General features: G+C 37.6%; 1 long non-coding RNA gene across 6 annotated transcripts; it reads left to right on the top strand.

The window, feature by feature from the left end:
• Window positions 1–262: 262 nt before the first annotated feature.
• Window positions 263–15,909, top strand: LOC145433863 (uncharacterized). 6 transcript variants are annotated; one of them, XR_013913218.1, is made up of 6 exons: window positions 7,611–8,203; window positions 8,730–8,857; window positions 9,680–9,797; window positions 11,393–11,509; window positions 11,720–11,826; window positions 15,669–15,909. It is a non-coding gene; the product is annotated as an uncharacterized LOC145433863 (long non-coding RNA). The 6 variants fall into 6 exon arrangements; XR_013913219.1 differs by lacking the exon at window positions 7,611–8,203 and adding an exon at window positions 8,221–8,553; XR_013913215.1 differs by lacking the exons at window positions 7,611–8,203; window positions 8,730–8,857; window positions 9,680–9,797; window positions 11,393–11,509; window positions 11,720–11,826 and adding exons at window positions 263–418; window positions 936–1,060; window positions 1,863–1,979; window positions 2,750–2,844.
• Window positions 15,910–17,322: the final 1,413 nt, after the last annotated feature.

Genomic DNA, 17,322 nt, shown 5'->3' with positions numbered 1-17,322 from the left:
TTCAATGGTTCGATCTATGAAGATAAATCTAGTACTGCAAGACTTTTTTAAGCTTATTATGATGCAATCTGCAGCTTCACAGCTATCAAATCCATATTTCCGATAAATCAATTATAGTATACATACAAATATTCCGGAGATCTTTAACTTCAATATAGTTATTGCATCAGTTAGTCAATTGTTACATCATAATGGAACATACAAACCGTCGTCACCAGAAGAGCTGTTGCTATGTTTCGCTACAGCTATGTAGTAAAATGTTTCGTTATATTATAGATTACTAACCTACGGAGGTTAGTAATCTATAGTTATATGCCGTATTTCCGCGCTTACGAGACCAGACTGGCTATCGACTGACCGTATTAGTTGTCGTGAATCTGTGAAGAAAGCATCTTTCGAGATTGAAAATATCTGGATGGTGAGTTACATTTCATATCGGTACTATAGTAGTAAATAACATTTGTTCCGTTGCGTTTCCGGTACAGATCCAATTCCTGTTACTCAGTGTCGCAGCTGTACTGAACAGAATTATATGTAGCAAGTTGGAATTTTAAACGTACCGGTAGTGACGATACATTGAATTCACATACATTGTTGTATCACCAGTACCGATACCAATATCCAAGACACGGTAGCTCAATGGCTCTAATGGAGATACCGTTGACAGGTCCAGCATCAGCTATGATTATAAACTACGGTAATTTGGGTTTGAGCAACATCGTTTGTAAGTGCATTGAAAAAAATTGATTCGATTGTCGTTATATTGATTACCAAAGCACATCACGACCTGTTTAAGTGTAAAGGGTAGCCTACCACTGACTATGCAGAGTTATGTTATAAGCCTATCACCCTGTCATTATCACTGAGCTATATACACATTATATGTTATGTTATGTTATGGTAGGAAGGTAAACATATTATCTATTCTACTTCAGACTTGCATGGGCAAAGATCGCAAATTTGGGGCTCTTGAAGAATGAACTTATCGATTTCTCATGAGAAAACAAGTGTAACATACAAACAGCAAAGGGCTGAAGCATATGAAGCAATGGTATCTGAGGTGAGTAATGGACATTTGATGAAAGCTTTCGATCCCCGTAAATTGGGGCCTGTAAATGTTTATGATATTATGACATGAGTGAAAATATGACGATGCTATATTGCTATCACTATGAATATGAGAGAATTGACTAGGAACAGGCTTGCCTTATTGAACATATTTTGCAATGGCCCCCTCAGACTATCTGCTAAGACTATGTGACCCATCAACTAGACTACTTCTCTTGAGTTCTGTTCATATATTTATTTTAATTTGATGCAGCTTGACATGGATTTGACATAGCGACTTCTATATGCTTGTCATTGAGTAGAAATTTACATCTATTGCTTGAGTAGCAATGCGCACTACTGCGGTCAACTCGGTGTGCAACAATGCACGGATTAGCTGGGTCTTCAATGTTTTGACCAGTACGAAGAGGCAAACATAGCCTTGCCAAAGTTTATCAAACTGTCCTTTTGATCAATATACACAAATCATAATATATGCACTTCTTGACTCATGATATGACATACACACGATCTGTGCATATGCACAAATCTGCTTTTTGTTAGATTCAAGGACTGATTGCTATTAGTAGCAGACTCTTACTCTGTGAATGTGAAATCAAATATGTAGTTGGTGAGTAATATACTATGCGTAGGAGAGTTGCAAAATTGTATTTTAACTCGCTTATTTACAAGCATAAAGCAAGTCAAGGCTACAACATCAGTACACATTTCGGATGTCTTGGGCGTTTCGAATCCAATCCAAATTGTCAACTAAACGTTTACCGTATGCCTCATGGTTATTTTTTCAATTTTAGGATGCTGCTATACAAGCTAATATCAGGGAATTTCAACCAAATCGACGTCGCATTTAACGGTAGAAGCGTATGCTGCGAAACAGTAAAGGATCGTTGTCAAACAGCTTATATTCCAAGGTAATTGTTATCATCCAGCTAATTTGCTAATTTCGATGTATAAGACAAGTCAACGTTTTCTAATCAAGACACACTCAGACATGTATCTGTGGCGGGGTTGTAACCAAGTCACGAGTCAGAAGTCAATCTCACTTATATAGTTTTGACTCGAATCAGGTCGAGTCATTTTCCTTCGACCACCGAGTCAAGTCCGACTCCAAGTCAGCGAACAGATGGTCGAGTCCGAGTCATGGTATTATGATTCGAGTCCGAGTCCAAGTCATTGTGTTGACTGATCAGTTTCCAGTTGAAATCTTGTTAAATCCACTTTTTATAGCTCTATTTGGTGATATCGAAGGGCTCGCATTTATAAATATACTAATTTTCCTCACTGATCGAATTTTTAAGTACCAGTACCAATAAGCGTAATCCAAATAGTGTGGTTACTTTACTATTCTCCGAAATTTCAATGAAATGTAGGTATTGGCCGTCTCAATCTTGAGTCATATGACTTGGTTCGAGTCATGCGCAATGACTGGAGTCCAAGTCGTGTCAATACACTGATCGACTCGAGTCGAGTCATTTCCATATTTTGAGAAAATGACTCGAATCAAGTCGAGTCATCAGAAAATCGTGACTCGAGTCAGTACAACCCTGGTCTGTGATCCCTTTGAATCCATTCTGAAAGTCAATATTGCCTAAAGAGGAAACGTTTCAAACGTGTTTTGAATCAATATTAAATTCATATCGAAGTCCATGCATCTCTTTCTCTGATTTTCTCTAAATTTTAGAGACCGCATGCAGCAAGAGCAAGATTACATCACAGGAATTAACCAAGTTTAGGAGTATGATGCGAAAACTGAAAGACTTGTTACCAAGCTAGCAGGTATTACAACTTTGTTAACGACACCTGATGTCAACTTTCGTAGTCACTTATATCAGGTAAACCAAAGCAGAGATGGCCAAAGTTACTAGCGTTGCTACTCAAGTCGATGTAGAAATACCGCCATCAATTTATACTCGATTACAAGTCGATGCAACAGTTCCCATTACAGGTCAAAACTACGTCAAGTGGAAGTAGGATACAAAATGTCGGAAGAATAGTCAAGTATGGTAAGCAGTTTTTCGTAAGTTTCTACTTTGAAAATTGCTATATGCATCTTTGCGACTAATATAAAATTACTAATCCCATATGACCCTATACTATAATAGGAAGAATCTTCAAAAATATATTCAGTTATTCCTGATAGAGGTGGTGTTGCCAGACTTGGACAACTAGATATTCTAATCTATCTAATTATGCTAATTGAAGCTCTTCTCATTTGTGAAATGTTTCTATGCTCTAATTCTAATTCTAATCAAATTCATTAAATCTTTGTATGGTCTAATTTTAATTCTAATCTAATGTCTGGTTTTTCTGGAAATGCTACAGGAGAAGTGGGTAGGTATGGGCCACCAAATCTTACAAAGCTGTAACTTGGTCAAACATGGTCTAATATTCCTAAATTTCGGTATAGACAATCATTAGTTATATGGTTAACTATTACTGGTAGAATTAAGCTAAAATACCCATGTATTTGGAAGTGACATCAAATTTCGTAACAATACATCATTTTTGTTAATAAAAAATAGGCTACGAGGTATGGGCCGGGGGGTGGTGAGGTATGGGCCGCTGTCTGTATTGAATCAATAAATGCCATTCATATCCTACAAACCTCAACTCTTGTCACAGTTACCAACAGTTTGTATATACTGATATAAAGCTGGGCTGGAAGTGGGCAATTCATATATTTCGATTCCCGTATTGATCGTAAGCCATAACGCGTAACGGAACAAGATAACTGAAAATATATAACATGAAAATCACTATCAAATCATGCTTCTTTCGCCTCAACTACCCCATCAAATCCAAATGTCACAGGTCTATCTCTTATTCAAGTGGGAGTGACAAGCCATGATACATATTTGAGCATAAGATGACATACTGTGCTAACAAACTTTTCTCCTCTTCATGAAAGACAGTATTGGAAAACGATTTTGAAATCTTTTTCATGTGAGACTCATCCCCTGTTTTTCCATATACCTGTTTAATGTAGCTCTACCATTTTTGTACTGACGGCATGCTTATCTTTTTGATACCTCCCATGCTTTAACGTTTCATATTGCCAAGCTCAGATATGATTCTGAAAACTGGCCTTTTTATTGGTTTCATGATTTACTTTCAAGTGATTGTATATGGGAGGGATAAAACCAACACCTTCTGTATTCTAGAGATAAATATATTTAATAGGATCAATCAAATATTGATTTCAGGTATATGTTATGCTGTCCCATACCCCAGCCTATTGAGGTATGGGCCGGCCCATACCCCAACCTGCTAAAAGGCCCATACCTCAAACACTCCATCTTGGGGATTCTTGTCATAATTTCAAGATCCGAGAGATTGACAAAGCATTAAAACTATACTCTATAGATAGCATATTTCTATAGCTTTCACACCATAAATAAGTCTAATCCAAACATGCACATATGTGGACTCAAACCCAAATTCCCTATTTTCAAATAAATTTACTTTGGACCGCAAAAATTATATATCTCTAGCTGAGTCAAAAACTCTGCTGGCCTCATGGCTGTGAGTAACATGGGTGAGTCTGGAGCTTTTTTCTAACAATCACACAGCTTGACAAGCATATGTGATGTCACAGTCACCAGATATGGCAGTGGCCCACACCTCAACAGTGGCCCATACCTACCCACTCTCCCCTACTAATGGCATATGACACTACTAACACAAAGAATCTTCAAAAATATATTCAGTTATTCCTGATACAGGCGGTGTTGCCAGACTTGGACAACTATAGATATTCTAGTTGTCTAATCATCCTAATCTAATTTGTGAAATGTTTCTATGCTCTAATTCCAATTCTAATCGTATGTATGAAATCTTTCTGTGGTTTAATTTTAATTCTAATCTAATGTCTGCTTTTCCTGGAAATGCTACAGGAGAACTGTATAGTGCGAAACAAGCCAAGCTTGCTGGGTGTTAAATATGAATTTTTATTCTCAAATTCTACTGGCTACTTGATAAAATTGTTATATTACCGAATTGAAGCTTGCACACCAAATTTGATTTGATTCCAACCAACAGCCGCATTGCTACAGGAGAAGAAAGTTTTTTGTTTATTATTTAAAAATGAGTAAAAAAAATTCAAAATTTTCTGTTCACCCATGAAATTGTAAGGTTGTCTATATAAACGATGCCCACCAAATTTGGCTCAAATCAAACCAGCCGAAGCGGAGTTATTGATGTCGAAAAATTTGGATTTGAATAAAATAGTATTTACGGTGGGCACAATTTGTAATAAATGATTGAAGAATCGGTCACGGTAAATACTATTTTATTCAAATCCAAAATTTAGCGACGGCAATAACTCCGTTTCTACTGGTTGGAATTGAGCCAAATCGGTTGAGCATTGTTTCTATAGACAACCTAACAATTTAATGGGGTGAACAGAAAATTGTAAATCTTTTTTCATTCATTTTCATATAATAAATAAAAAACTTTCTTCTCCTGTAGCAATGCGGCTACTGGTTGGAATCAAACCAAATTTGGTGTGCAGGCTTCAATTCGGTAACCTAACAATTTTATCAAGTAGCCAGTAGAATTTGAAAGAAAAAGTCATTTTTGAACACCCCTAATGTACAGTGTACAGCCATTTGCTATTCTCATGCTCATAAGATGAACTATGATTTGATAATAACGGAGTTTGATTCAACTTTCCGCGATTTCAGTTATTCTAATTCTAATCTAATTTGAGAAAAACTGTTGGCTAGAATTATAATTTTAATCTAATTTCCAACTGTGTAGCTATAATTTTAATTCAACTCTAATTCGAAAAAAAAACATGTAGTTGTAATTTAATTCCAATCCAATTTGGAAAAAGGAAACGTTTTCTAGTTGTCCAAGTCTGCTTGTTACATGCCGTTTTCATGAAAACTATCCATAAATTTCCATCTTGTCGATGCGTAATCGCCCACACATACAGTGATCGTGTGTGAATTTGTTTCCTATAGCGGTAAGGTCACCCTATCGGACCACAGTCTGTGCTGCAATGCCTTAGCAAGTGTAATATCTGATTTTTTGTAAGTACTTTCTATTTTTGTGGTCTTTCATTAAGTTATGCATGTTAGCATATGTGCCTGTTAATTGGGTTGTGATTTTGTGAATATGCATTTTGATTTCAGGATGATGCCACAAGTTCTTGCTGAAGATAGTCACTCTGCCTGCGCCGTACAAGAGTGTTTTGCGGAAACCTGGAGGAGGCGACTTCCCAATATTACATGAGCAATGTTCTTCCAGCAGTATTTTCAGTGAATTTTTTTTTTCTGTCGCAGGGATCTCTGTTTTTGTTATTTCACGAAATATGTTTCCATTTTATGTTATTATGGTTCAATTGATATCGAATATATGCAATCAAGAAAGTTTATTTGCAATAGCGTGCCATTTGGAAGAAGATGCAGGATTTCAAGTAGGGTGTATATATTGAAATTACGCCCGAATCAATTATAATGGCTAGGGTGAAATATCCGATATACACCGCAAGGAATGGGGTGGATTCTGGTCATACACACCGGCAGGGTTACGTAAGTTCTGTTTTCGTGTACCACCTTTTGGGGTGTGTATAACCACTCTTTTCGCTAAGAGTGAAGTCTACACTGTAAACGAAAATGGTGTGTTTTCGCAATTCACACCCTAGCGTAGGGTGTGTTTTGAGTAATCACACTCATTGGGTACTAAATTTGTCATTTACACCTAAGCTATTGGTGGAAATAAGCCAAATACACCCCTATACACACATACCATAAAATATACACCCGAAGCATTGGCATTTGGGGTGAATTGTTAGAGATCACACCTTTTGTCAGACAAATATGAAGTTTGGGATTCAATCCGCGCTAACCGCTTCCACAAGCTTCCACAAAACTGTTGAAGTTTTAAGTCTGTGTCGGTCAGAAGCCTGGTTAAGCCTATTGTGTCTAACTGTAGGTAGCGTAGGACATATTCTCTTTGGGTTTTAATTATCCACCGAAAATGCGTGTTTCGCCCACTCTATTGTTGTCCGTGTCTTTAAGGCTTCTTGGGTAGGCTTAGGCAATGTTGCATTGTTCAGTTTTTATGGATTTAACCCGGTTCGATCAAGTAAATTCGCCTACGCATGTAGCTTTAGCTTCAGTGACAAATAAGCATTCGTTGTATTAGTTCGTGGTGTGCTACATCGACATGAATGAAGAATAGCTAAGTCCACAATATCATATTGTAATTCACATTTATCGTGCACTGCGGTACCCGTACTTTGGCTGAAATTTCACCCTGGCTACTATAGTGTGACCGATGTATCTCAAGTGTGTGGCAAAAATACGACACATTATGAAGTTGCCACGATATTGGTTTATCATTTCTTTCATGCCAACGTCAAATGCACATTGCACAGTTGTACGAATGTACGTAGGCTATATCTATGTACAAAATATATCGGGCCTATGCCGCACGGCATTAGTGTATAACTACAGTATAATGCAGGTTACGGGTATTTAAAGCTGGGAATACTAGAAGGAGTCAAATTTTAGCCACAAACTTACGGGAGCAGTACGCAATATGGGCGTAGCAAGTATTCAAATTAAAATGGGACACGAGGTTACGTCACGGAACAATCGTGGAAGTGGGCGAAAGAGGGACTAAATTAGGGCAAAGTTTACTGGTTATTTTCATATCTATATTGTTGTGTTATTCACTATTTGGTAGCTTTATGAATTGCACACTAAGCCTAACCGACAACGACAATTCGCATACAGCTTTTGGATCGTATCAATGGTTCGATCTATGAAGATGAATCTAGTACTGCAAGACTTTTTTAAGCTTATTATAATGTAATCTGCAGCTTCACAGCTATCAAATCCACATTTCTGATAAATCAATTATAGTATACATACAAATATTCCGGAGATCCTTAACTTCAATATAGTTATTGCATCAGTTAGTCAATTGTGACATCATAATGGAACATACAAACCGTCGTCACCAGAACAGCTGCTGCTATGTTTCGCTACAGCTATGTAAAATGTTTCGTTATATGCCGTATTTCCGCGCTTACGAGACCAGACTGGCTATCGTCCTATCGACTGACCGTATTAGTTGTCGTGAATCCGTGAAGAAAGCCTCATTCGAGATTGAAAATATCTGAATGGTGAGTTACATTTCGTATCGGTACCGTACTATAGTAGTAGAGAACATTTGTTCCGTTGCGTTTCCGGTACAGATCCGATTCGTATTACTCAGTGTTGCAGCTGTACTGAACAGAATTATTTGTAGCAAGCTGGAATTTTAAACGTACCGGTAGTGACGATACATTGAATTCACATACATTGTTGTATCACCAGTACCGATACCAATATCCAAGACACAGTAGCTCAATGGCTCTAATGGAGATACTGTAGACAGGTACAGCATCAGCTTTGATTATAAACTACGGTAATTTGGGCTAGATCAACATCGTTTGTAAGTGCGTTGAAAAAAAAATCGATTGTCGTTATATAGGTAAGTATTATGATTACCAAAGCACATCACCGCCTGTTTAAGTGTAAAGGTAGCCACTGACTATGCAGAGTTATGTTATCAGCCTATCACCCTGTCATTATCACTGAGATATATACACATTATATGTTATGTTATGTTATGGCAGGAAGCTAAACATATTATCTATTCTACTTCAGACTTGCATGGGCATAGATCGCAAATTTGGGGCTCTTGAAGAATGAAATTATCGATTTCTGCTCATGAGAAAACAAGTGTAACATACAAACAGCAAAGGGCTGAAGAATATGAAGCAATGGTATCTGAGGTGAGCAATGGACATTTGATGATGAAAGCTTTCGGTCCCCGTAAATTGGGGCCAGTAAATGTTAATGATATTATGACATGGGTGAAAATATGACGATGCTATATTGCTATCACTATGAATATGAGAGACTTGACTAGGAACAGGCTTGCCTTAGTATTGAACATATTTTGCAGCGCCCCGCTCAGACTATCTGCTAAGAGTATGTGACCCATCAACTAGACTACTTCTTTTGAAACTACTTCTCTGAGTTCTGTTCATATATTTATTTTAATTTGAAGCAGCTTGACATGGATTTGACATAGTCTCTTCTATATGCTTGTCATTGAGTAGAAATTTACATCTATTGCTTGAGTAGCAATGCGCGCTACTGCGGTCAACTGGGTGTGCAACAATGCACGGATTAGCTGGGTCTTCAATGTTTTGACCAATATGAAGAGGCAAACATAGCCTTGCCAAAGTTGATCAAACTGTCCTTTTGGTCAATATAAACAAATAATAATATATGCACTTCTTGACTCATGATATGACATACACAAATGACATGACATGCACAAATCTGCTTTTTGTTAGATTCAAGGACTGATTGCTATTAGTAGCAGACTCTTACTCTGTGAATGTGAAATCAAATATGTTGTTGGTGAGTAATATACCATGCGTAGGAGAGTTGCAAAATTGTATTTTAACTTGCTTATTAACAAGCATTAAAGCAAGTCAAGGCTACAACATCAGTACACATTTTGGATGTCTTGGGCGTTTCGAATCCAACCCAAATTATCAACTGAATGTTTACCGTATGCCTCATGGTTATTTTTTCAATTTTAGGATGCTGCTATACAAGCAAAATATCGGGGAATTTCAACCAAATCGACGTCACATTTAACGGTAGAAGCGTATGATGCGAAACAGTAAAGGATCGTTATCAAACAGCTTATATTACAAGGTAATCATTATCATCCAGATAATTTGCTAATTTCGAAGTATAAGACAAGTCAACGTTTTCAAATCAAGACACAGTTAAACATCTATCTGTGGCGGGGTTGTAACCAAGTCACGAGGCTCCGAGTCAGAAGTCAATCTCACTAATATAGTTTTGACTCGAGTCAGGTCGAGTCATTTTTCTTTGACCACTGAGTCATGGTATTATGACTCCGAGTCCAAGTCATTGTGTTGACTGATCAGCTTCCAGTTGAAATCTTGTTCAATCCACTTTTTATAACTCTGTTTGGTGATATCGAAGGGTTCGCATTTATAAATATACAAATTTCCCTCACTGGTCGAAATTTTAAGTACCAGTACCAATAGGCGTAATCTAAATAGTGAGGTTACTTTACTATTCTCCGAAATTTCAAAGAAATGTAGGTTTTGGCCGTCTGAATCTTGAGTCATATGACTAGGTTCGAGTCATGCGCAATGACTCAAGTCCAAGTCGTGTCAATACACTGATTGACTCGAGTCGAGTCATTTCCATATTTTGAGAAAATGACTCGAGTCAAGTCGAGTCATCAGAAATTCGTGAGTCGAGTCAATTCATGACTCAAGCCAGTACAATCCTGATCTGTGGTCCCTTTGAATCCATTCTGAAAGTCAATATTGCCTGAGGAGGAAACGTTTCAAACGTGTTTTGAATCAATATTAAATTCATAGCAAAGTCCTATATCTAATCGAATTTATGAAATCTTTCTATGGTCTAATTTTAATTATAATCCAATGTCTGATTTTCCTTATAATGCTACAGTAGTACTGTATAGTGCGAAACGTGCCAAGCTTGCTGTACTGCAGGGGTGTTCAAAAATGACTTTTTATTCTCAAATTCTTGTGGCTACTTGATGAAATTTTTAGGTTACCTAGTTGAAGCTTGCACACTAAATTTGGTTCGGTTCCAACCAGCAGCCGCATTGCTACAGGAGACGAAAGGTTTTTTTTATTTATTATGTAAAAATGAGTCAAAAAAATTCAAAATTTTCTGTGCACCCATGCAACCGTTAGGTTGTCTATGAACAATGCCCACCAAATTTGCCTCAATTCAAATCATCCGAAGCGGAGTTATTGATGTCGAAAACTTTGGATTTGAATAAAATAGTATTTACGGTGGGCACAACTGTAATAAATGATTTAAAAAATCGGTCACCGTAAATACTATTTTACTGAAATCCAAAATTTTTCGACGCCAATAACTCCGCTTCCACTGGTTGAAATTGAGCCAAATCAGTTGAGCATTGTTTCTATAGAAAACCTAACAATATAATGGGTGAACAGAAAATTTTAAATATTTTTTTACTCATTTTCATATAGGCCTGATAAGTAAAAAACTTTGTTCTCCTGTAGCAATGCGGCTACTGGTTGGAATCGAACCAAATTTGGTGTGCAGGCTTCAATTAGGTAACCTAACAATTTTATCAAGTAGCCAGTACGATTTGAGAGAAAAAGTCATTTTTGAAGACCCCTAGTGCACATATCAGATGACTTGGGAGTTTAGAATCCAATCCAAATTGTCAACTAAACGTTTATACTTCGTGGTTATTTTTTCAATTTTAGGATGTTATGATACACGATCATGTCAGGGCATATCAACCAAGTCGACGTCGCATTGAACCGTAAAACCGTATGCTTCGAAACAGTGATGGACCTTCATCAAACAGCACATATTGCAAGGTAATCATTAGCTTCCAGCTAATTTGCTAATTTCCATATATGAGGCAAGTCAAGGTTTGTATAATCAGACTAGTATCTGTGGTCGCTTTGAATCCACTCTGAAAGTTAATATTGCCCAACCAGGAAACGTTTCGTGTTTTGTATTAATACCAAGTAGTCAGATTTAAATCAAGTCCATGCATGTCTTTCTCTGATTTTCTTCAAATTTAGGATGCTGCTTAAAGACTGCATGCTGCAAGAGCAAGATTCTATCACAGGAACTAACGGAGTTTGAGGGTATGATGCGAAAACTGAAAGAATCGTTATCAAGCCAGCAGGTATGACAACTTTGTTAGCGACACCTGATGTCAACTTTCGTAGTCGCATATATGAGGTAAACCAAAGCAGAGATGGTCAAAGTTACCAGCGTTGCTACTCAAGTCGATGTAGAAATACCGTCGTCAATTTATACTCGATTACAAGTAGATGCACAGTCCCCAGTACAAGTCAAAGCTACGTCAAGTAGAAGTAGAATACGAAATGTCGGAAAAATAGACAAGTATGGTAAGCAGTTTTTTGGTGGTTTCTACTTTGAAAATTACCATATGAATGTTTGCGACTAATATAAAATTACTAATGGCATATGACACTTCTAACAGAAAGAATCTTCAAAATATATTCAGTTATTTCTGATACAAGCGGTGGGACAACTATAGATATTCTAGTTTTCTAATTATACTAAATGAAGCTATTCTAATTTGTGAAATGTTTCTAAGCTCTAATTCCAATTCTAATCGAATGTATGAAATCTTTCTATAGCCTGGTTTCATTTCTAATTTAATGTTTGGTTTTCTTGGAAATGCTACAGCAGAACTGTATAGTGCGAAACGGCCAAGCTTGCTGTACAATAAGGGTGTTAAAATGATTTTATTCTCAAATTTTACTGGCTACTTGATAAAATTATTAGATTAGCGAATCGAAGGCTACACACCAAATATGGTTCAATTCCAACCAGAAGCCGCATTGCTGCAGAAGGAAGTTTTTTATTTATTATTTAGAAATGAGTGAAAAAAATTCAAAACTTTCCGTCTACCCAGGAAACTGTTAGGTTGTCTATAGAAACGATGCCCACCAAATTTGGTTCAATACAAACCAGCCGAAGCGGAGTTATTGATGTTGAAAAAATTTAAATTGAATAAAATAGTATTTACGGTGGCCACAATTGTAATAAATGATTAAAGAATCAGTCCCCTTAAATGCTATAATATTCAAATCCAACCGCTTCCACTGGTTGGAATTGAGCCAAATCGGTTGAGCATTGTTTCTATAGACAACCTAACAATTTAATGGGGTGAACAGAAAATTTCAAGTCTTTTTTTATTCATTTTTATATAATAAACAAAAACTTTCTTCTCCTGTAGCAATGCGGCAATGCAATGTAGCAATAATTCAATGGGAATTATCAACGAAAAACTCATAGAGCTCTGCTTCTACTAGTTGAAATCCCCATTGGACTGGGGATTATCAACGAAAAACTCAAAATAGCTCTCCTTCTACTTTCAATTCAAGATTGCACTGCCTTTACTGGTCGGAATTGAGTCAAATTTGGTGTGCAGCGTTTTTGAAGACAACCCAACAATTTCATGAGGTTGACAGGAAAATTTGAAAATTTGAAAATTTTTTTCCTAATAAATTAAAAGTTTCAATTCAAGATTGCACGGCCTTTACTGGTTGGAATTGACTCAAATTTGGTGTGCATCGTCTTCTTAGACAACCTGATAATTTAAACACTAAGCGAGTGAGATTTGGAAAAGAAGGTTTTTATTGAACAACCCTACTGTACACTGTACAGCAGGGATGGGCAAACTTTTTAGCTCGCGGGCCGCATTCAACATTTGAATCCATTCGCGGGCCGCACTATATAAAATTGCGATACAAAGCCCAAATCCAATATTGTTATATGATTATATAGTGACCGACGACATGGAAATAATATGTTTTGTGAATTCAAACCAAACCAAACATTGATTTGATGATAACGTATACGCGTTAGAAACATTGACGAGAATTTATAAACTGGTTGTCTTCATGGTCAAAATTAGAGATGAAAGTCGGTTGTCCCGATTATGTATGGATGTAAAATTAAGTCTGTGAGCAGCGATCTCTTCATAGATATGCTATGCTGATTGTACTTTTGGTTCAACTCAAGCACACACAATGCAGACAGCATCATGACCATCATGTTACCTTTAATTACATTTCTACAATATATAAATATTATAAATATAAATAATTCTCCACATACAAAGAACCAATCTATCTAACACACTCGCGAATCGGCTTTTCCAAGTACATCACTAAAAGTACTAAACTTGCTCGTGTTGCCCATCTACAATCACACTCGTGGTCCGAATTAAGTCATTTACTTTCACTTTCTGTAAGCAATTGAAACCTTGCAATATACCTTGGCCTCGAGATCGGGCTATCGCACCATCAATGGAATAAAAAATACTATGGTAAGAATCAGAACCATAACAGGACTTCGTGAGGCCCCCAAAACGTTGGTCTTGGGCCCCCCATAAGGTGATGAACCGAACTTCTGCTATACGCTGCTTGACCCCTACTTATCATCAACATTTTGGGGTCCTTTTAGTATTTGTTCCGTCGTAACGCGCGAAATGCGAAAAATTTCTCTAATCCATCATTGAATCGGTAAAGATGATCGGGAATTGCATACATATTGCTATCACTGTTTATCCTCTATCTGCCCACGTAATCAGATTTACCGGTAGAGCTGTGTGCGGTGTGTTGGAAATAAGTAGGACCCTGAAATAACAAATAAACATTATCGGGCGTACCCGTTGATATATTGACTTCGTTACCTGATGCTATTTCGTGACCTCCTGCTATGTCAAAAGATATTGAAATCGCCTAAACGTACTAAGCTTAAAGACTACACGATTTCAAATTGGTATCTCTTTGCAGGCAAATAATGTTCCCTCGAGATGGCAATTGTCTTGTAAGGCTCAGATCGCCGGGACCGGAACATTCAGCGCCTGCCATTTATAAGTGTCTGTGGACAATTAAACATAATATGTATACATCTCGAAGTTTCTGGTCAGAACAAGGGCATAGTCCTTTTCGGCCAAGGTCTTCTCGCGGCGATCGTTCTGGCACACTTCTCGGCGTCGCATATTACATTGTTGCATGGCCTATCTATAACTTCATATGTCTTGGTGCGGCGTGGCGCGGTAATGGCCGACGCCGAAGTGCCCATTTCTATAAATCAGGCGTATTTTTTGTTGGGGGAAGGGTACCCAATAATCAAGTCATTCGACAACATTAAATCGCGCACTAAGCGACAACTTTTTGGAAAAGTTGCATAAATTAAAAAAAAAATGCTATATTATTTATGGTAATTCACGAAATACTTTTGGCCCCCCAATTGGGAGGTTTGGGGTGCGGCAGTTACGGTCCTGGTAAGATCATAACTTATCATTATCATGTATATTGAGAAAAAGTTTAATCAAGTACCCACAGTAATTCGATTTTTGTACGTATTTTCTCAATTTTTACATCGTTTCTTGAAGCTTTCGCGGGCCGCACAAAACGGTGTGGCGGGCCGCATGCGGCCCGCGGGCCGTAGTTTGCCCACCCCTGCTGTACAGTGTACAGACATTTGCTATTCTCATGCTCATAAGATGAACTATGATTTGATATTAACTGAGTTTGATTCAACTTTTCGCGATTCAGTCATGCTAATTCTAATCTAATTTGTTAGCTAGAATTATAATTTTAATCTAATTTCAAACTGTGTAGCTATAATTTTAATTCTACTTTAATTCGAAAAAAAAAATCTAATTTGGAAAAAGGGAACATTTTCTAGTTGTCCTGTCCAAGTCTGCCTGGTACATGCGGTTTATCCATAAATTTCCATCTTGTCGATGCCTAATTGCCCACACATCAGTGAACGTGTGTGAATATGTTTCCTATAGCGGTAAGTTCACAGTATCGGGCCACAGTCTGTACTGCAATGCCTTAGCGAGTGAAACATCTGATTTTTTGTAAGTACTCTGAAAATATATATACTTGGTAACGGCTTCTATTTTTGTGGACTTCGTTAAGTTATCATAGCATATGTGCCTGTTAATTGGGTTGTGAGTATGCATTTTGATTTCAGGATGATGCCACAAGTTCTTGCTGAAGATAGTGACTCAACCTTCGCTGTACAAAGAGTGTTTTGAGGAAACCTGGAGGAGGCGGCTTCCCAATATTACAGGGGCAATATTCTTCGAGCACTATTTTCAGTGAATTTTTTTCTCCGTCGCTGGGATCTCTGTTTTTGTTATTTCACGAACTATGTTTCCATTTTATGTTAACATGGTTCAATTGATATCGAATATATGCATTGCAATCAAGAATGTTTATTTGCAATAGTGTGTCATTTGGCAGAAGATACAGGATTTCAAGTAGGGTGTATATATTGAAATTCCGCCCCTATCAATTCTAATGGCTAGGGTGAGATATGCGATATACACCGCAAGGAATGGGGCGGATTCTGGTCATATACACCCGCAGGGTTACGTAAGTTCTGTTTTCGTGTATCACCTTTTGGGGTGAGTATACCCACTCTTTTCGCTAAGAGTGTATATTTGTATTACGTATTATTTATATTATATTACGGAACAAGCATAGAGGTTCAATTCTACCAACACCTTTATTCGCAAATAACTGAATTGCAAAAAGAAATACGGTGATTAGCCATTTGAATACCGTTATATGTTATATAATCATGATTCGGGTTTCTCGGGAGGCCGGGGATCTTTTGTGTCAGAAGTGATACATCAGTGCGACCACAGATATTTGATTTATGCTTCCGTGCAACTATTATATTATCTATGTTTCCTGCATAAAATGGTTTCGTATTGGCGTTGTCGCTTCGGTGAACAGGCCTAACTAGTTTTCGGATCATATGTCCATAAGACTCTGAAACCAGATCGGGCATTTTTTGCCTTCTCGGAATGGGGTGCCAATGTCACCGACTTGCCCCTAATAGCGACTAGAGCAGTGGTTCCCAAACGGTGGGGAATTCAATGGGTCCTGGTGGGGAATAGACGCATTTGTTGAAAACTATATACAGGACAGTCTACATATTCACGGAGACACGTGCGCAATTACCCTTACAAATTAACTCCTCTGGAATGTAGGTATGTATCGAAAATTATATTGCGTGTGTTGTTCACAAAACCTCATTTTTAATTCTGAATGGCTAATCATGGCGCCACAAACGCATCCAGAACGACTAGTTTGACGTGAAATAACGCTTTCACGACATTTTAAAGTTTTACTTGTATCGGTTCACAATACGTTTTACGTTGCAGTTATAGGCGATTGTCTTCCGTACTTGTGTGGTTGTGTGTCTTGTGTAGTCAAACCAGCAAATAGCTGCTCTATCATGACAAAAGTGCTGGGTAGTGGGGATTCTGTGGAACAGGACCGTAACTGCCGCACCCCAAACTCTCCAATTGTCGAACTCGAAGGGGCCCAAAATTATTTCGTGAATCAACATAAATTAGAGTATTTTTTAAAAGTTATGCCGCTTATGCGTTATGCCGCCTCTGGTATCTGTGTTGCATAATATTCTAAAATTAAACTTTTGCGTCGAGATTTTATGACATCATGGATGAAAGGAACTCCCGTGGCGTACGCACCACTTGATTTGACTTCGAAGTGGTGCAATGGCTTAGCTAGGGCAGTGAGTGATGCAGCAGTTTCGGCTGATAAATCATCAGCCGATTTTATCTAAATTATATTGTTCATACATAGGCTATAGT

This window comes from Botryllus schlosseri, chromosome 1, assembly GCF_051294905.1.
Source record: "Botryllus schlosseri isolate E-star chromosome 1, Bs_hap1, whole genome shotgun sequence".
Taxonomy (NCBI): domain Eukaryota; kingdom Metazoa; phylum Chordata; class Ascidiacea; order Stolidobranchia; family Styelidae; genus Botryllus; species Botryllus schlosseri.
This window is presented reverse-complemented; position numbering and strand designations above follow the sequence as displayed.